Raw genomic sequence first — 26,346 nt, 5'->3', positions numbered from 1 at the left:
TGTTTCATTTCTACTGTAAAAACACTCATACTTTCAACAATATGCATGCATAGTGCTCATAATAACCTGTGATAACACATTCTTAAAAATGTCTTTACTTTGACAGTGAATAACCTGACCTGTGGATAACTATCTTCTTTTACTTCAAATAATGCAGAGGAAAATCTCATATGTTATCCACTATTACTATTTCTATTTAATTGACATGTTTCTTTTGAAATGTGACTTGAGTAAAGCTGTAATAGAAAAATTATAGCAGCTATATAGAGAGCATATATACATGTTTTTTCCTTTTGCAGTCTGTGAGTTTTAAAATGGCAGATTTAACATCATTTAAACAGGTAGACAACCCCTGCTGAGATTTATAAGGGAGTAAAACAGCATCAAGACAAAAAGATAGGCTGCAAATAAACAATGTGCAAGAAAATACAAAAATGAAATACAGTTTACACAAGTTCAAGTACATAAGTACAGTTTACAAGTCCATATGAGTAAAAGTTGTTTAAATCTTAAACTGAACAAAACAAGGATTGCTCTTTGTTGAATATTCTGTATTAACAGGTTGAACCTGATGAGAGGCTCCTGCTGCTTTAAGCCATTTGAATTCCATTAAGATGAAGCAGAGTTCGTGGAGCCACTTTTGGCCCATTTCAGTTCTGACCTGAGGGAGAAATATGAGACACACACCCTGAGGCTATAAACAGTCATTCCTCAGTATATTTAAAGCAGCACCAACGCTTAAGAGGCCTTCTAGATTAAAGACAAAAATGCTTAAATCAAAGCATTTTAAATCTGAGCATGTAAGCGCTGATTCTAGTGCTGAAAGGTATGACTACTAAATTGTTTTTTTCTCAACACTGAAAAGCCGTTAAGCAGAAACTACAGAGATGACTTGAGGAAGAAATGTTTAGTAATTTTAGACCATATAGTCATATACTGTATCTATTGCTGTAATTATTATAGGTGAGGTGGTGCCATTCTGCTTTGGCAACAAGCCAATTTGTTGGCATGCTAGAGGCAGCCTATCTTAGTTTCATCTATGTATTTCAGTATGAAATGACAAAGGGCAATTCAAAATGTTCTTTGAGTTGGGTGTGAAATTTTAATTAATTGGGGGGATTGGGGGGGAGCAGATGTTTGATATATGCTTGATATATTGCGTCAGCAGCTCAATTTTTCAATCTTTGCTTTGTGGTTAACACTAGCAACATCAAATTTCTCACCTGTCCAACAAACATCCACAATACGTTTTCCCTGCACTAAGTTCAAGTGCACCTGGGTTTCTGGAGTAAGCGAACTAGGAGTAGAGTGCATGGTGGGTAATTCAAGGGTCCTGGGAATGTGGGGTGTTACCTGCAAATACACACGAGTAATGTAGTAAGTTTCTATAATACATCCATGCCACTGACATGGTGAAATCTGCAGCAGAGCTGAAAAAAAGTCATTTAATCAATCAGTCGATCAACAGAAATGTACTGTTTTTGACTTTTCACACAAAAATGGCAAACAATGCCTAATTCTAGCGTCTCAAATGTAAGAATATGCTGGTCTTCTTTGTCTTAATATACCAGAAACTGAATATCTCTGGGTTCTGGATTGTTAGTTGGATAAATTGAGCAATTTCAAGAAGTTAAAATGGGCTTGAATTTTTTTTTTAACATTTTATAAGCCAAATAATTAATTGATGAACCCAGGAAATTATTTATGGATACCTTGCTCACAGAGCAAGTAAATTACTGTTCACACCTTTAAGTCAGTAATTGAACATACTGTCATATGCATCCTGGGATGCTTTGCAGTTACTATTCTACCATGATACACGTGGAAACATTAAGAGTGTGAGTATATTCATGTAAATATAGTAATACACTGGCATTAAAAAAGTGGTGACAAAGTTATTTTTAGCTGCAAAAGAAAACTTGACTTGTTCCTAAATATAGGCCTGATTTAATCTTTAATTTCTGCAGGTGCTGAATATGGGGATGCTGAGAGAAAAGAGACGTCCTCACTTATTATAACTAAATGGTTTGGAGATTTAGTCAATGCAGTCATAGGTTGTTATTCAGGGTAACTGGTCTACGTTAACCAGCTTTTGCCTGTAGGTGGTTATGTTTACTACTAAACCAGTTTCCACTTAAGGACTTAGAGTAGTGGAGTAGTAAGATTAAAACTGAGAGATGGATACAACATCAATATGAGCCAGCTGTACTGTAAGTGTACTTGAACTGCTACTGACACTGAAATTCACAAGCTTTGCACACACAGCACTTAGTGACTTCTCTATAACATGTCATCTACTGGGGGGGTGTTGTAGCTGTCAAGGAGAAATGTATTGTGGGGTATAACAATATCCGGACCTCTACTATTCAAGGTCTTAGTATTATTAAGATAATATTAAAAAAAGACATTTCCTGGTTAGCCATTATGAGAGAGATTGGCTCTTCGGGTGATAAATCAAGTGAAGTACTGAATTGATCCAGTGCAGCACGCGTTATTCACTTCACATGTCATATTATGCCTTTTATTATATGATGTGGGGTCCTGTTTATCTACTGTGTCCAATGTGTGCAGTGTACAGCAGGGATCAAATGAGTTTCAGACTTGCCTTTTCTGTAAACTGGCATTTTGTTATTGCTTATACTTTTGTTACTTTGATGAAATAATTTGTTTCCTCTGACCACATATATGTGGTGTTTTTAACTTGCGTCATACACCACATGTTTTTTTACTCCAGAAAATACTGAGTTTGTTTATTCCATCAGTATCATGAAGGTAATAGGCCAAATACTGGTAAAAGTACAACACATTCTAGGTCAATTTTTATGTGTAACAGTTACAGAATCTTGCAGCAAATATCTGAGAGGTTTTACAATGAGTTTGAGAGAAGAAGTGGAGGAGTCCATTGGGAGATATGTGCACTGTATGCTAAGGTGTATGTGTGTGTGTGCGTGTGTGTGTAAAAGAGAGTGTTGAGTGGCGCAGGGAGCAGGGAGTCGGCTGATGGGCAAAGGCATGCTGCCTGCAGGTTCAATCTGCCCGCGAGTCAGGCATCAAACTTTCACATCCACACATCAATTATTCAGCGCCCTGCATTGTCAGAGTGTTAGCATGCCACAGTGGCAGACGACAAAAACCTGGGTGAGGAGGGAGAAGGGAATCGGAGGACAAGGAAAGGAGGGAGAGAGAGAAGGGAGGATAGTTGAGTAGAGAGAAACTAATGATTTGAGAGATGGAGGGAGAGACTGTGGCCCGTTTGAAAGAAGACACAAGGGAGGTAGGAGGGTGAAGAAAGACATCTGGGGTCTAGAGAAGTTGTGAAAATGGAAAAGCAGAAGAGAGTGGTTTTTGGAAGTACTGTGTATATTACAGTGATTGAATATTATAGTTGCAACTATATCCTAGTCAGGATGAAACTATATTATATATGAAACCTATATTGATCATTTTGCTGATTGATTTATTTTTACACATCTCTATTTCCACTTTTCATTATTTGGCCCTACAAAATTGGATGGAACATGATTCATTCAGTGCATGTGCACATTATGCTAGCCCTGGTGGATCAAAACATCAGTATCACATCCAAGTGCAGCAAAGTTTGATGGAAGTTAACTAGCTGTGCCAGCATAGCACAGAGGCAAACTACTCACCCCAACACAGCAGGGATCCAGGTTCAGTTACCAGGAGCTATATATATGACTTGGATGTGTGTTCCAAGTGTTCGCAGTGGAGATGCCAGAAAAAGTGTGGGAATCCATTTGGGGGTGACAGTGTGAGCCACCCAAGCTGTTGACCGGCAGGTGAAGAGAGATTTCTAGCAAATCCATGTGTAGAAAAGTCTGTGCACACCCGAACCTACAGTAGGACTTCCTGTGCTGCAACACAGGAAAAAAGACCTGTAACTAACACAGATAACTAATAACATTAATAATAGCAGCATTCCATTTTCTCCAGGCCCTTATAGCAACAGTGCAGGCTTCCTGACACAATTAGGTCATTACTGAAACACGTAAATGGAGCAGAGCAATAAGCAAGATTATTAGTTACATCTGCTAGTCATCAATGGCCACAGGACAATCCAAACTGGGGAGAAAACATGGAAAAAGGCAAGGAAAGAAAAAAACTTTTCTTGGCACAATTGGTTAGGTATGAACGAGGATCAGTTAGAATTTTCACACCTTTTAAAACATTTACTTTAACAGATCGAAAGCACCAGAGCTCACCTGAATTAAATCAAACAGTATTATCAACGTGCAAATGGCAACGTTTCCGCACCAAAACCTGGGGCTGTTTACCCTCCAATGGTGCATTAGAAGCAAACAGATCTCAAGTATCCAGAGGAAGACTAGGTTAATGTTCAAAGACTATAGAACTACTAGAATATAGCCATGGTGTTGGTATCTTAATAGATGTAGTCCAAAATAATTAGCTCATTTAATACATTTAGAAAAGCCCAGACCCACCAAGCTTCAACCTAACAAGAGATCTTATCAGTTAGGGTAACTGAGAACACCTATGTTGGTGTGCAGAGCCCTTAAAGCAGATGTAGCTCTAATGTTGTGTTTATTCCAGGTACTTTCCACCCTAAGCCTGTTCAAGTTCTAATTAAGTATGGACAAAAGGTATTCACCCATATAAGAAGTGCTTTGCCATAATGCAGTGGATAGAGTATACTACAGTAATGAATGACTACAGGGGGAAAATGGGAATATCTGAGTATAAACTTACAGTAATCTACTGTTCATATGTCATGAAGCATTCAGACTGTTATGAATGAATGAATGAATGAATGAATGAATGACAGAAAAAACAAAGCTGAAGGACAGAAAACTAGAACAAGAAGGAGGAAATAGCAGTTAATGGTCACTACGACAGCACATTCACGGCAAGTACTCTCCTTTGTCCTTTTATTGCAGTTGGTCTCCTTCTCCCATACTCTGACTTATTGCTCGCTTCATTGATCTTCTCCAACAAGTCCTCCAACCTAAACGACCATATACAGTAGGTCATTTGTCCCTATGCTCAGATCCATGGGTGTGTACCGGCGGCAGGTATCCCAGGATCTCATCCTCATGGTAACAATAATAAACATGTGGTGAAGGTAGTGGAATGGTCATGATTTGGTTAGGTTTAGGCACAAAAACTACTTGGTTAGTTTTAGAAAGAGAGCATGGCATGGCTTCAGGGTGGAGGACCTTTGTTGTCACGGTTACGATAATAAACATTCAGTTAAGGTTGCAGAACAGTCTTGGATGAACGCTGCTATGCCGAATATCGGTTTCACATGGGAAGCGAACAGCATGTGTCAAAGTCATGTGTTTTGTCAACCAAGTACTTCTAACGTGGATTTTATCACTCTTTATACTACATCACCTGACTTCCCCCTTTCCCTCCCCATTAAAATTTCTACTGCCGCTAGAGGTGACCTAAGAGTGAAACACAACTATAGGTCATAATAAGCTGTTTGTACATACGACCTATGGGCCCTTTTTTTACAGGACAGTCTCATTTTCTCACATTTACCTGTAAAGAAAAGTAAGGATGGTTTGGATTCTCCTAAATTATAATGTGACATTTGGTGGAAAATGCACTGCAGATGCCGATGACGGAGATAATGAGATTTAAAGGGGCTTAACACCGCTGAAGTGGGCCAGAATGGCTTTCCACAGCTCTGCAATTGACTGCATGGCTGACCTCGGTGCCAGCTTATGTCACTTATCATCTGGAAAAGGCCAAAACTGAGCATGGGTATTTCATCGAAACTCAGATCTCTTATTCCCAGACAGAATGAGCTCCTTCTACAGAGCTACACCCAGCATTGTTCCACTGAACAGTTTCAGAACGATGCCAGGCTTTTCAGCTGATCATGCACAAACACACATGTACTCTAACAGTCAAGTGCATCTGCACATGAGAGCACACACTCACAAAATGGGCTTGCACACACTCACACAGAGGCATGATTTCCCACTTGTGTGTGAGCCAGCCATTCGAGAGAGCAGGAAGACGACTGACAGCCAAGGCAATGTGCTGATGGTAAGCAACATTCTCCTGGAATTCTCGAAAGCCGGGACAGGGGGGAATATATATATATATATGTGTGTGTGTGTGTGTGTGTGTGTGTGTGCGTGCCAGAGATACACACACTGAGGCAGAGCTTTGTACTGTAATTCTAATAGTGATTTTTCTTACTCCTTCTTGAGATAAATTTATTGACATCTTTCTTTTTTAACGATCATATTAAACTAATGTCAAAATAGCTGCTTCAATTGAATGGAATTAAATTAACTGAGCAGAATTTATTTGAACTGAGCTGAATTTAACTGAAGGGGATTAAGCAGAAATATATAATGCAAATGAGACCACAAGATGAGCAAATGAGCAAAATTTAGAAAAGGAAAGACAGAAATGAGAGAGACTGAGGGATTGAGGAAGGATGAGTTTAGATAGAAGGTTATACTGTAATTCCCTAGTGAATGTTATCTTGGTTGGTGTGGGTCCCCTAAATATAACTACAGTGGCAAAGGGCCTCCATCCATCCTCTACCCTTGGCCTTTAAACATCTCCTCTGCAGCTGTGGGGCAAGTTAGTGACCTCTCCATGCTTGTGCTTCCTCTAAAGACAAACACACACACACATGAAAACATGTTTGTATAATTACACTTGTGAAGACCTTCACAGGCTGACCTCTTAACCCTAACCTCCACCCACTGCTCTACACCACACATGTACGAACCAAGCACCCACTAGATGACGGACTCTAAACCAGTTTTCTGAATCCTCGCACAGAGTCATTATGGAGCCTTGCTGCTCACCTTACTGAGAGAGGGTCAGCATGCCTCCGAACGCTCCTGACCTTGATTGGAAAACCCTAATTGTCATGTGTGATGAATTGTGGTCCTGGCAAAATTGTAAAGTAATCCAATACTGTTCACTCAGCCCCCCGCCCACCCTTTTTTTATGTCGCTACATCTTTCAAGGTTTCAATTCTCGCACAGCAAATGTGCAATTTACAGTGATAACGTGTGAAGATTTACCACTCAAAATTATTAGTAATTTGAAAAATAGTGGGTGCTTGATTTCAGTCAAAGGTAGACACAATGAAGCTTCCCATTTCTAGCCGGTGACCATCAGTTTTGTTGGACAAAATTACAACTGTTACATAGCTAATTAAGCCAATAGTATCTTGATGAGTTGGTTCAAAACATTGTCTCCAGCTGATTTGTTGTAAAACAAGAATCTTAAAACCAGACTATCACAAACACTATCAGAGAGAACAATGGTACTGGACTATTTTACAAAGCCTTGATTACTTTCTATGACACATTGGAGCATTAAGAGTTACAGCTAAAAACCAACATGACTTGTTGGTCTGTGATTGGACACTAAACTCTAAAAGTCAGCCATGCTATATGCCCATCCACCACCACCTTTCTTTCCACTTCATCCAATATGAACATCATTTCTAGGGCCAGTACACACATGCACAATGGCGGCTTTGCAACCAAAACAATGTGGTGCATTTGAGTTCAATTGTGGCTGGCAGACAGACATGGTCAACATTTTCCCACAATCTTGTTTGCCACCCACTGCACTGTCACCTAAATTGGCCAACAATGATGTGTCCTATGGATCGTATGTTTCCGGTTTACCACTTCTTCCCCCACCACATCCTTGCCCACCATAACTCTTCACCACCGTGATGCCTCTTCTGATGTCGACAGTGTTAAACAAGGGAACTAAAAAACATAACCTCACCCTAAACCTAGCACTAAAATAGTCCTTAAGTGAGGGGAATTTTCATTTTCAAAGAATTTTCCCATGTTTTTCTTCTTGTCTGCCAGGATTATTTAGTGATTACAAACACACACACATTAAATATGCACACACAGGCATACAGAATACATATACTATACTTATTATTCTCTCTTCATTTTCTTCATCACAGATTTACACAGACTTCACAGACTTCTGCTACCTCCCTCTGTGTGCTTCCTCTTTCTCTGTCTCACTCACACAAACTCACACTGACCGACTGGGATGACCGATCATGTCCATTGGACCATCCCTGATATACCTAGTGTGCAGCGGGGCATGCGCATGCCAACACGGCGTCTGCATGCAATCTTGATCTCGAGTCACTCAAGCAGGCAGACAGAGGACGTGAGGAACAGAGTAGAGGAGAGGAAGAGTGGTGGGAGAGGGGGGGCATCATCTATATTTCATAGACCTCTCAATTAGTGTCAGTGTTCACGGGTGGGAGGTTGGGAAGCAGTCCCCGTCTACTTGGCCTGCTCGTCTGCTCATGCTTGGCCCGTACCACTACATCCCTTACCTTTTTCCATCCCCCTCCTCCTCTGCACACAATAAGGGGTCAGATTTAGGTCCACTTTGGGCTTTTCAAATCATTATGAATGAGGTGCCACTGGAGATTTCCTGACAGTACCATCGCCTGATATAATTTCCTCAAATGTGATAATGCTGCTAATCTTAATGTGTGAACGTGGAGGATAAATAATCCCACAGGATGCCACGTTCAAGTCAGACGTTTACATTTATCATGGTTTTCATGCTGCACAGATGGCAAGGTAGACTTGTCATAAAACATTAAATGCTAGCAAAAATGTGCAAAACTGCATCAAAAATAACGGTCCCAGATTAGTTCCCTCTGTATGTTCTCAATCTCATTATTCATTTCAAATCTCATTATTTTAGGGCTTAAGAGATGTATAAATTTATAGTTTGAGTTACAAGAAGCTTCACATTTTTGGGTGATATAGAATAGTCCAAATTATCTGGATTAGCACCCCCCACTACTCCCTTTCTAAGTATATCTCATGTCACCATCCCACCTGCAGGACTACGAGGATACTTACATAATTTTGCTACCAGAGACAGACTGCTTGACTCATTCATCAATCCTACCTTATCCTATTAGACCTTATGAATAACATATTATATTATTTCTACTAATTATCTGATTTATACTGACAGGCAAATAATTATTTGTTGCAAGAGACATCTTAGGCTACAGTGGCAAGCAGAAAACACTATCATGCTGAAGGTGATATCTTTTTGGGGTTTCCAAGTACAACCGTGCCAATATGTCTTTCAGATTTAAGTGGGAATTAGAGGCTGCTCAGATCGCATGTTACTAATCCCAGCTGGTGTGTATGGTGTGAGCTGTCCTCATCAGGATAAGTTGATTTCATCAGGTTAGGAGACACAAGAGGAACAAATATGAGAACAAAGGTAGCCTGAGGCCATGTTTGGGTTAGAGAAAGGACTATTTTTTGGATCTTGTTTCATTATGGCTGCATACAGAGACAGAGGTCCAAAACACAAGACCTTATGTTTACGCAAGGAATTGGAAATGGTTGAGTTTCAGAGTTTGCATAAGGATGTTTTAGTTAAGTGTGGTTTGTGTGGTTCAGAAGCGCTTTCTCAAAAATGATTCTGCAAGCAGTGCAGTGAAATTTGTCCTACCGGACACTTGCACGTTCATGAATGGGTGGCAAGGATGGCATTTATTTTGATTAGTGAAATGTGTCAAAGTGAGCAATTGGGGACATTATCTCATGTTGCAAATCACAATTTGCATATTGCAAAAGTGGTGAATTGGGCCCCAGTTTTGGGTGAGGACCTTCTCTTCATATTTGTCCCAGTGGTCATTTCCCATCAGGTTAAACCTCAAGTGACCTTGGGGTGGGGAAGTGGGGGTCAGATGTGAACAAGCAGGACAAAGGACTACAAACAAAGATATTTACAGGAAGCAACAGGAGAAGACAGCAGAGAAACTCAAACTAATGAATCATCAGACAGACAAAGAGTACATTTACATACAGAATAAGCTAGTTATTTGTTTTCCTGTATACATGACTGTATCACTGTATCATTATCCAGATTTCTGCCTGCTGTCAGTGAGGAAGACTTATTTCAGCCAGCTAATCGCCACATTTCCACAGCTTCACTTTCACATAAACATGTAGATCATCAGTTTGAAGATGCTTTCATCCACAAGCACAAGAACAGTATACCGTGATAATCTGATCACAACAAAAATACAAGTGCTTGTAAATGTCCTCATAAAACCATGGCAGTGGGATGGAAAATTTCTGTAACACGCTATAAAATGTGCACTCAAACAAGTACAAATACACGTTTGACTTAAAGAATTAGGCTTTCTCCCTGTAAGCTCTGCTATTTTTTCATCTCCATGAGGAGATGCTACCGTTTCTCTTTTTTCCTCGTCCTCACATTCGCCTTCTTAACCCAGCTGGAAGCTCCAGCTGCTAGGTTATGGCTTGTCTGATGCTCCCCTGTGGCTCATTTAACCAGGGAAAGAAGAAGACGAGAGGAGAGGAGAGGAGAGGAGAGGAGAAGAGAGTAGAAGAGAGGAGAGAACGTTTGGGCAAAAGGAGAGAATAACTACCTTTAGATGCACAAAAGAAACCTATTATTGGGTGAAATCTATTTACCACACACATGAGTCTGAATGTCTCAAACATTTCATTGTTCAGCAATGGAAACAGACTTATTTAAACTTTCCAGTTTTATATTCGCTTTGGATCCAAGGACACATCGCTACGAGTAATAATGTTTCCTTTCATCGTACTGCTGCACAGTGATATTCTCCCCATCTGAGGTCTTTGTCATACACTCACACTCACACTCACACTGAAAAACTAATTTTAATCCAGTTAAGTGTATGTGGATACATGTTCTAGAAAACAGGTTTCTCCAGCTGAAATCTAGCTGTGTTGACCATCTTTGTCTTCATTCTTTACCCCAACTTTGCAAACCAGGTTTCATGTGATGTGGCATTCAAGAAAGTACTGCTGATGGCTGAGGATATCTGGGTAACTGAAGTGCACTGAATGAGTGAAAGAGGCCAAGTGGTCTCTATAGAGAAAGATAAACATTGTGAGTAGTAGGGCTGGGAGTAGCGTGTGAAGTACTATACAGTAGTATATATTCTGTGGCCCGCTTGGTGGCCATGCGGGTTAAAGGTCAAACCTAAAGGCCAACAGTGATTGGTTCCCCTGAGGAAGGTCACAGTACACATCTGGCCTTGAGCTCATCCATGCATTTTCTTTCTCTTTCTTTCCCTGTCTCCCTCTCCACACAGACTGCAGAGCGACCTTGAGAATGTCTGCTGAATTTCTTGCTTTTTTTTGGTCTGACCATCCTTCCTCTAACTCACTGAACAATTACTCCTGGAATCTCAATTTCTGCTAAGGGAAGAGACCTGGTGCTCTGGGGTATAAGAGAGTGTGTGTTTGTCTATGTGTGGATATGTATATGTGTGTGTGTGTGGGCAGTGGTAAACCTTAGGTCAGGGCCCCTTCCTCTTTTCTTGATGCACTAGGTATCCAGCAGAAACAGCTTCAGTGAGCACTTCAGGATATGCCCTGGGCTAGGATTACCATGAGCTGAGAATTAGGGAGGAAGGCAAAGGTCGGAGGGCTAAATGTGTGTCGGGGTGTGAGTATGTTTTAGTGTGTGTGTGTGTGTGTTTAGATACCAGTGATGCAGTTGGTCCTAAGAATGGAACTTATCTAGTTATTACTTTGGGTAATTGTTCAGTTTATTACAACTCTGTACTTGTCAAGTTAACTGTAGTGATCTGGGAAACAGTCAGCTGATCAAACAGGTTGTAAACAAGCCCCGACAGTTCAGCCAGATTATCAAAAAAACACTTTATTTTAGGTAAAACTGAAAGTGCAATTTCAGAAAGAAAATTCCTCATTGCACAGGAAAACTGAATGCACAATTATGGCAGATGCAGTGGTCAAGTTGACTCTGGAAGTCAGTCTGTAAACTGTGGTGGATATGCATATACCAGGGGTTTCCTAATCAGGGGTTTGGGACACCCCGAGATAAAAAAAATATATATAATAGGAAACTTGGACTGCAAGTACACAGCACTTCTCAACCTTAGTAGGACAAAGTGCTGCACAGTCTGCCTCACACACACACCAGTCGCAGCTTGGGCACTGGCCTACCATTGGGAGTAATTTGGGGTTTGCTGAGCTCAGTGTGGGGTGTTCTACCACTTCAGCTACATCCACTATTATGTATGTTTCTAACACACTCTCTAAAATTAGGGTTTTCTTAGGGTTTTCTGACTTCTCTCATTTTTTTCTTTCCTCTTTTGAAATATGGGATACTTTCACTGTATTGGGACCAAGATATCATTCAAATGAAACAAGGATAAATCACTCTTTGGTCAAACTGCTCACCAATCATGTCTACTCTAAGGCCATAGCTTGTGAATAGGGGGTACACTGGTGCATACAATGGACAGTTTTAGTAATAATGTTACTTTATGCCTTATTTTTTTTCTCAGGTTTGCTTAATGTGAAGGTTTGTTTGCATGTTAAACTCAATGCTCACTTCTTTCTTCATCTTTTTAGCATTGCCGCCTCTTTCCCAGATTTAAGCGATTATTTTAGTAAAATATTACTATTACTAATTAGAAGGATGGTCAAACTACAAAAATAAGATCCAACTTGGAATAAACTAGTTATTCTTTAATATAATGCTGTTTTTGTTGCATTTATTTTTAACTGGGTCAGTTTCAGAAGAATTTTGTAAAAGTTAGTTTTTTAGGTTTAATTTGTTTGGATTTCTCAACATGAGCACCAAGATAGGTTGGCAGATGACAAGGGCAGTTTATAAAAGTCACACAGTGGTTTGCGGTTATGGAAGAAAACAATCTGATCTGAGTGCAGGCCATTTGACTTTGCCGCACACCGAAGTGTACATCAGCTGACCCCTGTAAAACCTAATGGACTGACAGGGCAGATAGCCTAACTGTGACTTATGCAAGTGAAACTGATCTAAGTGTAGATCCATTCCTCACGGCAATGTCACGGTGTAAGCGTACCTTCAGTACTGATTTGAAACCAAATGTGGTACAGGCAGAGACGAGCTGCTGTAGCTGTGAGGCAACGGGAGCGCCGATCTGAGAGCAGTCTCGGAGGCCGGCTGAGGAGAGCTGCAGCTCTGGGCTCTGGTGAGTAGTGAGAAATTAATTAAGAGTGAAACAGCAGCAGGAGGGAAGATAGGAGGGAGGGCAGCAGAGGGACTGAAGGAGAGAAGGAGCATGAGAGAGAGAGAGAGTTAGCCTCTGGGAGTGGGCTTCCTGGAGGATCAAGACTATTATTGCTATTATCATTGTCTAATTTTCCCTCCTTCACTCCCTCCCCCCCATCTTTCTTATTTCATCTGCCTCTCCCTCTTCTTTCCCTCTCAGATTTTTTTTCTCCTTGTCTCTTGCCTCAGTCTCTCCCACCTTTCCTCTCCTCCATCATCTTTCTCCCTCCTTTCCTCTCTGTTCTGGCCCTCAGAGTGAGGACAGGCTGCTAGCCGGCGGGTGCTGTAGAGGAGGGAGAGCAAGCAAGAGCCTAATGAGATGTCTATCGCCTCCGTCTAGACTGGACTGCTCCTCTCAGCACAGAATCACCACCACTAGCACACCACACTGCACTGTACTACACACTGTACCCTGTCTGCCTGCCCGTTGCTGCTGCTGCTGCTGCTGAGGGAATAGCGAAAGGCAAGGTTTATGTGTGTGTGTGTGTGTGTGTGTGTGTGTGGAGAGAGGAGAGTGTGTCTGAAGGGTGTGTGTGTGTGACGCTGTGTATCTAGGAGGTGTGTGGAAGCAGTATGTGGCAAGGCACTGGCATGGCTATGTGTGTGTGTGTGTGTGTGTGTGTGTGTGTGTGTGTGTGTGTGTGTGTGTGTGTCTGAGGGGTACATTGGCAGAGCTGGATTTTGTGGGAAATGGGTGTGTATTTGGCTTGTTTGTGTATATCGTGCACAGCCATTTCTGAGTGACAGTGTGTGCTACTGTCAGTGCTATCTCTATAATTCAAGTGTGTGAGAAACTGGCCCTTGGGCAGACAATATTATGATGGATGCCCTCACACACACCCTCCTCCACTGTGATTGCCTGTTAGGGTTCTACTCTCACAGGCTGACAAAAAAAAAAAAATGTGCCCTCCAAATCCCACCATCATACACACGCTGCTGGCAGAGCCCCCCCTTTTATTTCCTGATAGGCAGGCCCATGGCAGAGCTCCACCACAGGGACCTCTGCTTACACCAGGGGGACCTCTGTTGTTCTGGAGAGACCTCTCCACTGGCAAAGTCACCAGAAGTACTCAGTTACACATGTTTCCCAGCATCCATCTCCACTCTTGTCTTTGTTAGCCCACTAGGCTGTTTCAATATTTCACAAATAAAAAACATACTGCCACCAAATCCACAGAGGAAGAGTGACAGATGACCTTTCCTTACAGCAATCTTCTCCATCTTATCAAATCAATTTCTCTATAACTGAGTCCTGAAAATCTTATTTTCTTAAACAAATTAAAAGATATCTGCCTGTGCTGTAAGAGCACTTTCCAATACAAAACAACATGTTTCGAGAATTTTCTTTAAATTGGTTTTTGTATTTTGAAACAAGAAACAATAAAGCAAGTCACTGCATTAGAAGAAAACTGAAAATTTATTTCAGAAAATAGTTGAACTGAAACTGAAACACTGAAATATCCTTACTGCACTGCACAAATTCATCTGTTTTCAAGGAGTGGGGCATCTCATTCTGAGAGTGTGACGAAGATGCCCCACTGATGTTTACTTTATGTCTGTGAATTAAGACCAGAGCTGAGGCCAGAACGTTATTAGGTTAGCTTAGCATAAAGACTGAAAACACTGGGAAACAGCTATGTACTCTTAAATCACAAGCCATTGTGTTGGTCTTCAGATGCAATAGGTTAGCACAAGTTTTTATTTTTTTGTCTAGGTATGACAACCTGACTGTGACGACAAGACCTCAGGAAACCGCACACAGTAATTGCGTCTATCTCCTGTACATCAGCAAATAGTTACATTTCTGTTGATATACAGGTCAAGCATGAGAAGATAGGTTTCCAAAAATGTCCCAAAATGACTGAAAGTTTATGAGATTAACAGGAAAAGTGTCTAAAACTGCACAAATTGCAAAAGTAATGAGTGGAACATATTATATTATCTTAAAGAGGATACCTCCCTGTTAGCTCAGAGTGCAGAATTTGCTCCAACAATCTGGTCAGAGCAATGGATTTTATGAAGGCGGTGGATTGTTTTGCAGTGAAGCTGCAGGAATGGTTTGAGAACTCACACTGTTACTGTGTGTTTGTGGCTGTTTAATGAATATTGCTAACATTTGTCAGGCTCTGTGTTTGACGTGTTTAGAGTTTCAGTGTTGGCTTTGGATGGAAAATGTATCACACTATTATACTTATAATTTTCCAGAGAAAAAGAAAAAACAAGCGTGTGTAGGGTCTCTTTTTATGATCCTTTGTGGCTGATCAATAATACCAATTAACTCATGTAGTAAGAGTTTGTCAGGAGTGAAGTTTTTTTGTATTTTGAAGAAAAAGCAGTATTTTCATACATGCTGCTGTTATAATATAATAACCAGATTGAGTAAGGATGTGTGTTGCATACAGATTAATTTTTCTGGTTTCCAGCAAGCTGCTTTATTTTAAAACAGTTAAATCATCCATATAAAAGATATGGTGACACTGACGCATGAGCATCCTTGACTGTTGGAAGACCATCTGTGGGCAAAGATAGGCACCACATCAACTCCAGCTTTGACCCTAAGGCTCTGAAAGCATATACCTTAACGTGGGTTCCTGCCTAATATAGCATATATACTTGTTTCAAATTTAAAGAACATAAGAGTTTCATTATCGTTCCACACAGATGTGATGTTTTCAGCTGTTGCTATTTTCATTCTCTTCAGTGGAACAGAGGCTTCAGTGAACGTTTAAGTCACTTGCTTCATGCGCATCAGGATGTTGGTTTCCACTGCAAATTATTGCTTTTGCTTTTGTCAGAAAAAAAATCACAATATCTCAAGATTTTTTCAAATTTCTGGCATTTCCACTCAGGTTTTTTTAATTTGCAATGAGAAAATGCACAGTTGGACAAATATCCAAGGTCATATATGTATCAGGGTCATTTTAATAGGCTTGGTTGTTTAATGAAAGTAACACAAACATGAGACTGATATTGATCTTCTCATCTCTTTCGCAGAGAGCCAGTAAATGTCTACTTCCTTTAAGAAGTATTCGTAACTAACAAATCCTGTAAGAAAGAAAAGATTTCAAGGACTCAATTTTAGCCAAAAATATCTCATTAAGAGGTATTTTTTAGTGCTGCTTTGTTGTTATAGTGACCGTCTCTAACAAAAAGTCCATTAAGGAGCCACTAAAGGGGCAGCAGCTAGCCTAGCATGCTACTATGAATGTAGTGGACTTCATATCGCCTGTCAGCTCAGTTCCCTGTGGGGGTGAGCTGTGAAAAGCTGGAGCTTGTCTCACTAGAGGTCTCTTTCTTTCTCTCTCTTTGTCTCTTTACATGGGTTTTATAATCAGAAGCTCTTGTGAGGCATCTCTTATGGTAACCTGGCCGCTGCACGCACACACTCTGTTCATTAAAGTGCCACTCTGGAGAGGGCAAAGAAATGGAGGGGTAACGAGAGAGAGACAAATGAAAGGAAGCTGAGAGAGTGAGAAAGAGAGAGAGGTGAAAGAGAGACAGAGCGCTTGTTAGCAGCCATGCTGAAAGTCTGCTCCAGTTATTCGGTTGAGTGAGAGGCGCCACCTTTTTTAAAAAAAACTCTTCCTCACTGTCTCTGTTTCATCCCCATGCCCTCCCTCCTGCTCTCGCCTCTCTGAGGCCCATTGGTTCCAGGTGACAGGATTACTGAGGGTCAAGCAAGACTGCACACTGGGTAACTCACCTCACTCACATGAAAACACACACATTTACAGTCTCTCTATCCGTCTCTCAGGCTAACACACACACACACACACACACACACACACACACACAGATACACACACACAATGTGCTCACACACTGGGCTTTCGACTGCAGGCCTCATTAACTACACTACAGCTGCCCCTGTTTTAGAGACACTCCTCAGCACGCTGTCTCTCTCTCTATCCCTCTATTCTCACAACCACACACACTGAAGCTACCTCTGTCTCACACAGCCAAGCCCAGTCACAAGCACACATATTGTCCTTCAAGCTCTGTATTTATCTCTGCTCACTTCTCTCTCTTCTTCAGCATCACTGTTTCTTTTTATGTGTCTCTCATACAAGCACAAACATCTAATCATAAGGGTCAACATTTTAGTTTCTTTTTTTTTAACAAAGTGTTATTTGATTTTTACTTAGATTTTTGTCCCTGGCATCAAAATCTGTTTTCTGTAGGACACAGAAACTATTCAGCACAGTTTACAGTAACCCCTTCAGCTCCTTTGATGCAACAAAAGGAAAAAAGGTGGTTATCAAAGACAGTCAAATATCTAGTAAAACCAAGGAGAAAGAAAGAAAGAAGAAAATCATCTCAACAGGTGGTATACAAAACATGAGCACATGTAGGAATGAATATTGAACCATTAGGAATCTCAAAGAGTCCACACTCTAACGGTAAAAAAGACACTGAGAACAGTTTTAAAATTCACTGACACATTTGGTAAATTCACAATGGGACCCTGTGGGTCTAAAAAACTGTTCAGTGATTTGTGATAAAGTCAAGAATCCATCTATGTAGCAAAGCACATACAAGACAGATATGATATTAGACATATTTTATTTATAAATTGTATGAGTAATTACTATACAGTATCATATGATTAAAACTAATAGTTGACAGTACAAATGAAAGAAAATGATGACAAAAAGAAAAAGTAGTTTTTAGAAATGAATCACACATTTGTCAAACACTATGTATCTAATAGTTGTTAATATAACACAACATTTGTAGGTTGCAATGCCAAGGTTGTAAGGACAATGAAAGCTTCAAAATCTACATTAGATGGGTTTCCATCCAAATGTTGTGCAATTGAACATGCAAACTATGTTAGTGCACATTCCACTTTTTCACCTCAGCCAAGTATAAAAACTTTTTTGCAATCTTTCAAGATTTTTTTTTTCTAATGTCCACCATTTCAACTCAGGTTTTTTGAAATTGAAAATGTACATAAAAACAGGTGGATAGAAACCCACTTATCTTCCTCTCCTCCTTTGTGAGGAGTGCTTTGGCTTAATAAAGAAAATGATTAGATAAATTATTGCACCTGAATTCGCCTCAGCAGAGTATTTTATGAAACAGTTCATAATACTAAGTGTACTCAGTGTATTTATGTGTGCATGCCTCTGTATATGTCTGTCCCGTGGGATCTTGCATGGCCTCGGCACAAACAGCTCTTATCTCCTGCGATCAAGTCTGACGCTCTAAAGCTGCTGCCATCAGCCACAAACTCATTAATTACTCTTTAGTATCAAGCCATAATTAGAGACACCAATCAGCCCCCCCCTCTGTTTCCCCTCTCCATCACCACCCACCCACCCCCAGCCCCTATTAGCACTCCACATCGTACACTGTCTGCTAGTGAGCTAAGCTAGTTGCAGCACAGAAGCACAACACTGAGATGAGCTCCCCCATGTGTGAGATTAGGCTGCGTGCGGTTAGATAGGAGCAGGAGAGGAGGGAGGGAGGGATGGGTGAGGCAGGCTAAATGTGTGTTAGGAGGAAATAAAGGAGGAAGAGAAGAGAGAAAGACAGAGGTGGGAAGATGAGGGCGGGGAGAAGTACAAGAGGGAGGCGAGGTGATGTGCTCAGGAGGTGCATTAATTTGACATTAATTGTGTCATCACCACTTTAGGTCACCACCACCCCATCTCCACCACACGACACACACCTCTCCATATCTCCCACTCCTGATGAGTGGATCAGTGGCAGAGGAGAAGAGAAAAGATCTGATTATATCTGTTTTGTCTGTCTGCACTGGAAGGGGGTGAAACGGGGACAAGAGGGAAGAGGTGGGAGGGGGGAGGGTTTGGAGTCATTAAGGACAGTGATTGGTTTAATAACGCGCGAAGGAGAGCGATAGGAGGATTTCCTGGTAGGTCATTTTCTTTTAATCAGGAAAAACTCGGTAGCCCTGGGCACCCAAGGGAAGTTTGACTTGATTATGTAATCTGTTTTATTTTTATAAGCACTGTGAGATGAGATGATTTTAGGAGGAACATTTTTTTGAGAAATAAGTAATGACAACATTGGCTTTGAGTTAAAATTCACAGTTGTATTTTTTTGCCAGTTGGATCTACTGTTCTTGAGTTCAAACTTAGCCACTAACATAGTATTTTGCTCTCACTATAGCTATGTAGAAAGCTAAACACATTTCAACCAAAGGCTCAAGCCAAGGAGCAGACCTTTTGAGTTTTTACAGTAATAGCCTACAGTTCTAAGGATACTGGGTTCACAGACGTATAGACTAACTATTGTGAAAAACAAAGGAACACGAGTGAAAAATCAATGTTAAGTCGCCACAGGAAGTACAGTATAGAGTCAACAAAGATTAAAGGACAAAGGAAAAAAAGAGTAAAATACATGTTACATAACAATTCAAAACTACATTAACAGGCACTTAAAATGGCGCAGTGCCACCGTATTAGTTCCAGACAGTTAGGTTAGTATAATAGTATAATGGTTAGCGTAGCTGGGAGGTAAAATTTACAGAAAGTAGATGAAATATTTGTTCAATATTTTCTTGGTTACAGATGAGACAAAACTGTGTTCGTAGTGGTTGCTGTGGCAACAGAATGTTCTAAAACGAACTATTAGTGACAGAATGGTTGTAGTTTCTAATAAGCATTTCTAAATTAGAACGGGTTGCTCTTACAAAGAAACTGGTTGTTACTTAATATTTAAACCCAGTGCCATAGCTACTATACGACCTATACACACACAGGGCGACGCGAATAAACAATGTGAAAGTGCGAAATACTCGCCTGCGAATTTACGGGAGCTTAAACTCTTCCACGGCCGGTTCTGGACACATTTTAGGATGTTGTTTGGACAGTTTGAGCTCCTGCTGAGGGTGCTAGCGCCGTATCTGACGAGGCAGAAGACCTTTGACCCAGTGATGCGTTTAATCGCGGTGCGAAAGCTCAGAAAAATCGACCTCCTTCGAATTGTGTGACGTATCAGTATCTGACCTGATATTTCATCGAAATGGCGATTAATAGTAATGGTCAAACTGGAAAAGTTTTAATTAGATTTTCAAAAATACTAAATACAGCTTAGATCAAATTTAATAACATCAGTTAACATTTAAATTATGAGTATATTTATGTTATATATATATTTACATTTCTCTAATTTGAAAATAACTCTGACACATATTTCTTGATGTTTGTAAACATGAATAAAACTAGCTACATTTACAAAGGACTGTCAGTTTTAAATATTTCTTGGCTCTCTAAAGCTGTTACAGTGGCAATTATGTTACAGCTCTTGATGTTACAGTGATTTCCTGTTTAGCCCAAATAACTGATTTCCTTTGAGTTAATGGTGCTACAGATGTTTGTAAGCGACTGATTTTCTCATTTCTAAAGCCTTTTCTAACTAGTTTCAATGGTGCAACCTGATTTAGTAAATCACTGTTTTGAAACTAGCTATTAACAAGGACTTTACACATAAAGTTAGTGAAGGATTTACAAATAGCTGCTGCAACCCCAGTCCTGGGGCAGATTTCATTAAGTTATATTGCTCTATAGTATATCTCATGCAGAAAGCGACTGTTGGGCATCTCTTGTAACTGATTTCACAGTATCCATTATCGATCATTGAACAGAGAGCCCATCCACCCCCCACACCACCACTGCAGAGGTTAGTCAGAGATGATAGGGACCCTGGAGCATAGGGGTTTATTGTCTTGTTCAGGGAAACTTGAATGAGGTGGAGACTTGGGTTTAGAACATGTGCCCTCTGGTTTAACTCAGGTTGCCAGGTCTCTAGGCCACACATTACACCTCCACCTGAGGACTTGGATGAGCTGTGTCCACTGTTAACATTTCTGTCCTCCCTCTGCATTGTTTCAGTGTGCACCGTAGTTGGATTGAATTCAAACAACAGTAGACAGACTTCTTATACAAGCCCTCAAGCAGCTACGGCAAAAGCTTCTAAAGATCTCATTGCACTGCCAAATACAAATTGAGGATAGTCACAAAATTCAGTTTTAGAAGGATTAGATCTAATTTTTTTCTTATTAAAGATAAATACTGTTATCAAGCACCATATGCACCAGATTATTAGACTTGTTCAAAGATAATTGGTCTTGATTTATCTTAGTAAGATATTCAATCTATTTTTCAGGCAGAGCTGACAAGAAATAGTTGATTGCATGGTTGATGCACTGATATCCCAAAGCATCTATTATGAGAATGCTCGTTACGTGAACAAGTTCATGTGCTATGGCAATTCACTTTTTGTGATTAAGGTGCAAAAATAAAGAAAAGAATGTCCTCACAACCAAAAAACATAGGACTGAAAGCTCCTATCACTCCCAAACTGATTGACAGGTTTTAATACAGGGACAAACTATAGACAAAAACTGAATCCAAGTTATTAATGTTTGCTGATGCTGTTAAGGTTTGTTTACATCAATGTGAGGAAAATTCAAACATCAGAATGATGCAAAGACCTCTCTATAGAGCCTCAGAACTTCTTATAAGATTTAATGGAATAAATTACACTTAAACACAATATTTTCATGTAGAAATATTTTAGAAAATCTTACTCATACTATGATAGCTGGCATTAGTTTGTGTTTCAAAGAAATGTCTATTTGTCCGTGAGGCCAGTTTTTAACAGGCTTTTGTCTTACTATCATCTCGGTCTCTGTGCACCAGACCCACACCTTTTAACTCTGCTTTCAGCAGAAAATTCTCAGAGGCCTTCACTGACAACCTCTTCTAACACTACCCCTGTGCCTCTGCTCACCCCCAAGGAGGTTGTTCACCATTTTAACACCTCTTGTTTGACTATATTCTTGATGCTGTTGCTGCTTTGAGAGCAAAAAATAGTACCACTGATAGTTCACCCAGCTGAAACCCTTTCTTAAAACATTGGGAAGAACCTTTTATACAAAAGCCTAAATCTGTACATAATAATCTTTGCTTAAATGAATGATGCTGCCATTTGTCATCAGAGGACAGTCTCATTTATTAAATTCCAATTGAACTTTGAATGGATCAACACTGTCTCTTAAGTGCTTCTACAGTTCAGGCCAAATTTCATCTTTTAAAATAATCTTAGGAACACACAGAACAAAGACTGCTCTTGGCCTAAGTTTAGCAGCAGATACAAGCACCATGCTCCATTCTGATGATTTCAAATCTCACTGTGGCCTTCAATCATCTTGATTCTCTTCACTTCAGTCTGAGGGCAGGGCATGATGCTGCTGCAACTTGTCGGCTTTGGCCTCAAAAATATGACACGTCAACCCTAGATTCAACAGCTCAGCCAGCAACAGCCCTCTCCCGGTGGTCCTTTTTATGTCCTCGCTGAGCTCTTTTCCCATATGGAGTCAATTTGGAGGACAATCTTTAGGATCATTTGGCATCCCCAGGACAACACCACAACATGTTACAGTAAAAGAACCATGCAGTCTGAATTTTTTTCCATTGAGAGATGCGATATTTCCACAACTAATCCTTTTTATCTGGTCAGCAAAAAGTCATCCATGTTTTAATCCCTCCTTGTTTAGATTACCTTAACTCTGTGTTCTTTCATCAGTCTAAAATAAAGATTATATTACCCAAACCTCTGCACTGTTAGACTGGTTACGTCTTAGCTTCAAAACCTGATTCTAAGACTTTAATCATTTGTTTAAAGGGCAGGCCTTATCACAGATTGTTTATGTGTCTGTGGAGCTAACATCACAAAAGTCATAGTTATACTTGACATTATGTTATGATTATAATTTGTTGACCTTGTTTTTCTAACTTTTACATTATTCTTGTCTTACTTTTGTGTTTTTTAAATTATGAAGTTAAATCCTAATAAAGCTTGATGGTGATTGTTGAAATTGATTTTTATTGTGGCTGCGGTGGCTGAGAATAAGTCTTGACAGTTACTCTGGAGGCATTACATCAAACTCCACCCTTCCATATTGGAGAATTAATCATTTCTATGAAAAATTGAATTTTGGAGATATAGCAGTTTTTCACTTTGCAGCTCGGCCGGAAAGTGAGAAGTGCTGAATCCTCATAAGCACTCAAGGACATCTGTACCCTGGAGCCTTGCCTGGGTGGGTCTGTCTGTTAGCAGTTAGCAGTGTCCCCAGCCAGCCTTTAGCTCCAAGGGCGGTCTCTACAACAATATTGCTGGGCCAAGTAAGGGAAGCCTTCCTCCCAGATGCTTGAGTGGATGAATAATGACACTGTAACACAGCTTCTCTCTCTCTCTGATAATGAGGAACAGAAGAGCAGACCCTCCCCGAGGCACAGCACCTGGACTGGACTGCCTTCCTGTCTACCTCAACCTCCATCTCTCTCAGGAGATAAGCAGCGAAGAGTGAGACTTTGGCCGTGTGCCAGGCTCTCAGTCTCAGTTACACTCAATCACACTCACTTTGGTCTAATTGTGAAATTATGAAACTTCTTATGAAGTTACCCAGTCATGTTTGAGCTCATCAGACCCCCCAAAATGTTCTCAAAAAAGCACTTCTTAATTGTGTGTTTTTTTGTCAAGCATCTTTAGCTTTAAATATATGCTGCTTGGCTTCCTCCCTCCACACCTATATCTTTCACTTTCCCTCCACTTCTCACTTGTTTCCCTGCAGATCGGCTTTGCCAAGTGGAGTCAATTAAAACTGTACATCTAAGTGAGAAATGTCTGTTTGAACGTGCGTGTCGGTGCGCATGGTTTCATAACTGCGCTGTGTGCTTCTTTGTGTAAATGTGTGAATTTGAGGTATTTTCAAATGTATGTGTGTGAATGTGCATGTGTGGTGTGAGTCTGTGTATGTGTGTGTGTGTGTGTGTGTAAATGTCTGAGTGAGTGTAGAGGCGGGGGCTCCCCTGGGGCCTGGCAGTATGGCGCCGTAGCGCTGCACACTCCTCCTGTGAAAATGCCTCCAATGGGACCAGGACAGCTGTGGCCAACCTATACCGCTCCATGGGCCATAACAAGGCTTATGACACACACACACATATACACCTATTACTCCAATCCTGCCAACTCTGTCTGGCTGTCTGGCTGCCTCCTTGTTTTGTCTGTCTGTCAAGTACTATCTCTCTCTTTCTCACACTCACACACACTCACTCACCCCATTTCTCTCTTTCTTTCTCATGCAGTCTCCAGCACAAGTGATGCTTCTCGACATATGTGAAGGTCCATTTTTTCCCTTTTTTTTTTTATTCATACAGCCCACTCTTTCTGCCTCCCACACTGCAACTTGGTGTCACACGACTGCAGGGGTTGCCTGCATGTGTGAAAGGAGTTTGGAAAATGAAACAACTACACAATGAAGAAATAAATTAATAAGCAACACACATCCATTCATCTCATCAGGTGTTGTATATGAGCAGATGAGAGAAAGAGCACCTGACAAGCACAAGTAAGCTCAAGAAAATCCACTTCAGATTGAATTGTAAGGAAAAATCCATCCGTCAAATCCTCCTTCATGGTCATAGTCACACAAATACGACAAAAGAGACAGACTTTCTTTTAATTTCATTTATTTAACAGTCACCAGATGATGAGATACATTCTCTTAAAAAAGAAATAGACAACAAAACTGATATTCTTTTGAGATTTTAAAAACTATTATACAATATTCTTAATATATAGATTTTGTACAAAATAAAAGTCAGTAAAAGGGGCCAAAGGGAGAGTGACATCTTAAAAAACAGAGAAAAAAAGAGGAAGGGGACAGGAGTCGACTCAAACAACAATCACATTTAGGAGTGACAAAGACCAATCTCTTTCATAAATAAATATAGGAAAATTAGACATCATATATAGCTCTCTTTCCAATAGCAGGGCGTTGCTAAATGTCTGTAGCATAGGTTATAACATAACTGCTTTGTGAGGCCCATTTATTTAGAAAATTCCACAAATTTTCCACACAAAGATTAACCGGAACCAGTGTGGCTAAAAGCCCTGAAATAGGTATTTACCTCAATAATGGGTCTGATAGTCTGTGCCGTGCTCGACCTTTGGCTGTAACAATAACCCTCACCCCACCCTTACACCACCCCTCCCCTCCTCCACCAGCCACCTCTTTTCCTTTGTGTGCCGTACTTGGTACAGACCAAGCTCAGAGAGTCTCCTTGAGGGAACTGGAGAATAGGGATGTCCTCTTTTTTTCTCTCCCAAGGCCAGTGAGAAACAAGCTTCAGACTCCCCCACTCACAAACACAGAGACAATTGAGCAGAGCACATGTGGGAGGGGTGCACGGTATTGGATTATAGGAAGGTCGTACTGCACCAACAACATCATTTCACCATTGAATTCCATCCTTACATTGTGGATATTTCAGATCTGTTCTTGTTGGTCCTTAGAATTTCAACAATACAACAACAACTACAAGACAACAGAATAAACACACAAAAAGTGGATGTGGGTGGCTGCAGGGCATCACAACCCTGTTTGACGTAGACTCATGCCACTCAGATTGGCTGATTGTTTTCTCCTTAAATCCCCCCTTCCCCTTGCACCTATTTGAGTATTTGAAGCTCAGGGTATAAGCACTGAAAACATGGGAACAAGGGAACACAAAATACAGATAATGGAGATGATTTACAATACGAATACACTACCTGTTTTCAGACACACACGCCCAAAGAGCATGGGAAACTGAGGCTGATGATTGATCCCACTGCAACAACAGACTTTTGTTCTATCCTTGTCTCCATCTTTTCTTTTCTTTTTTTTGTACCCTCTGTGAGCAGGCAAGCGGACAGTGACATTGGCCCTTTTCAGAGCAGGACAGCAGGCAGAGTGACTTGGCGTTAATCACAGTTTTGTTTCGCTCTCTTGGCACATTAAGTTGGAGAGGCGAGTGGCGGCCCGGACGGCCCGGGTGAGAGATGGGAGGACAACGCGTTAGATTCTCAATAATGACGCATTGCTGCCGCATCACTTTGGAGATTAAAAGCAAGATGCTGAATTTCAATCAAGCCACATTAATGGCTTGGTGTGAGGAATGGTCACTTTGTCTCCACTGGCAGGCAGAGAGAGGGAGAGATTTAGAGAGGGGGAGAGAGAGAGAGGGAGAAACTGGCACGAGAAGAACAGGTGAGACAAGGTGATACAACATTTTAATTCACCAAATTGCATGCTAGCCAGTAATGATAGAATCGATTTAATGATGTAGTGACACCATTCTCCAACCAATGGCAAAAGGGCATTAACGAAATGTTATATCCAAAAGAAAAGTCAAAGGGCCAAGGACTGACTGCACATGGTTGTAAATCACAGGA

The 26,346-nt window shown here is 40.7% G+C and overlaps 1 protein-coding gene across 1 annotated transcript in view; it reads right to left on the bottom strand.

Annotated features, from left to right (window-relative positions):
• LOC108898509 (Scm polycomb group protein homolog 1) overlaps positions 1-3,873 on the bottom strand; it is a 132,044-nt gene extending 128,171 nt beyond the window's left edge. Inside the window, exons 1-3 of the mRNA XM_051076006.1 lie at positions 3,651-3,873; positions 1,224-1,353; positions 569-661 (exon numbers count right to left, since the gene is read on the bottom strand). The gene's annotated coding sequence lies outside the window, so the exon portion shown is untranslated. The remainder of the gene's footprint in view (positions 1-568; positions 662-1,223; positions 1,354-3,650) is intronic.
• Between the last annotated feature and the right edge of the window lie 22,473 nt (positions 3,874-26,346).

The sequence above is a fragment of the Lates calcarifer genome, linkage group LG15 (genome assembly GCF_001640805.2).
Source record: "Lates calcarifer isolate ASB-BC8 linkage group LG15, TLL_Latcal_v3, whole genome shotgun sequence".
Lineage (NCBI taxonomy): Eukaryota > Metazoa > Chordata > Actinopteri > Centropomidae > Lates > Lates calcarifer.
The sequence above is the reverse complement of the archived record's forward strand: the minus strand, read 5'-3'. Positions and strand labels throughout refer to the sequence as shown.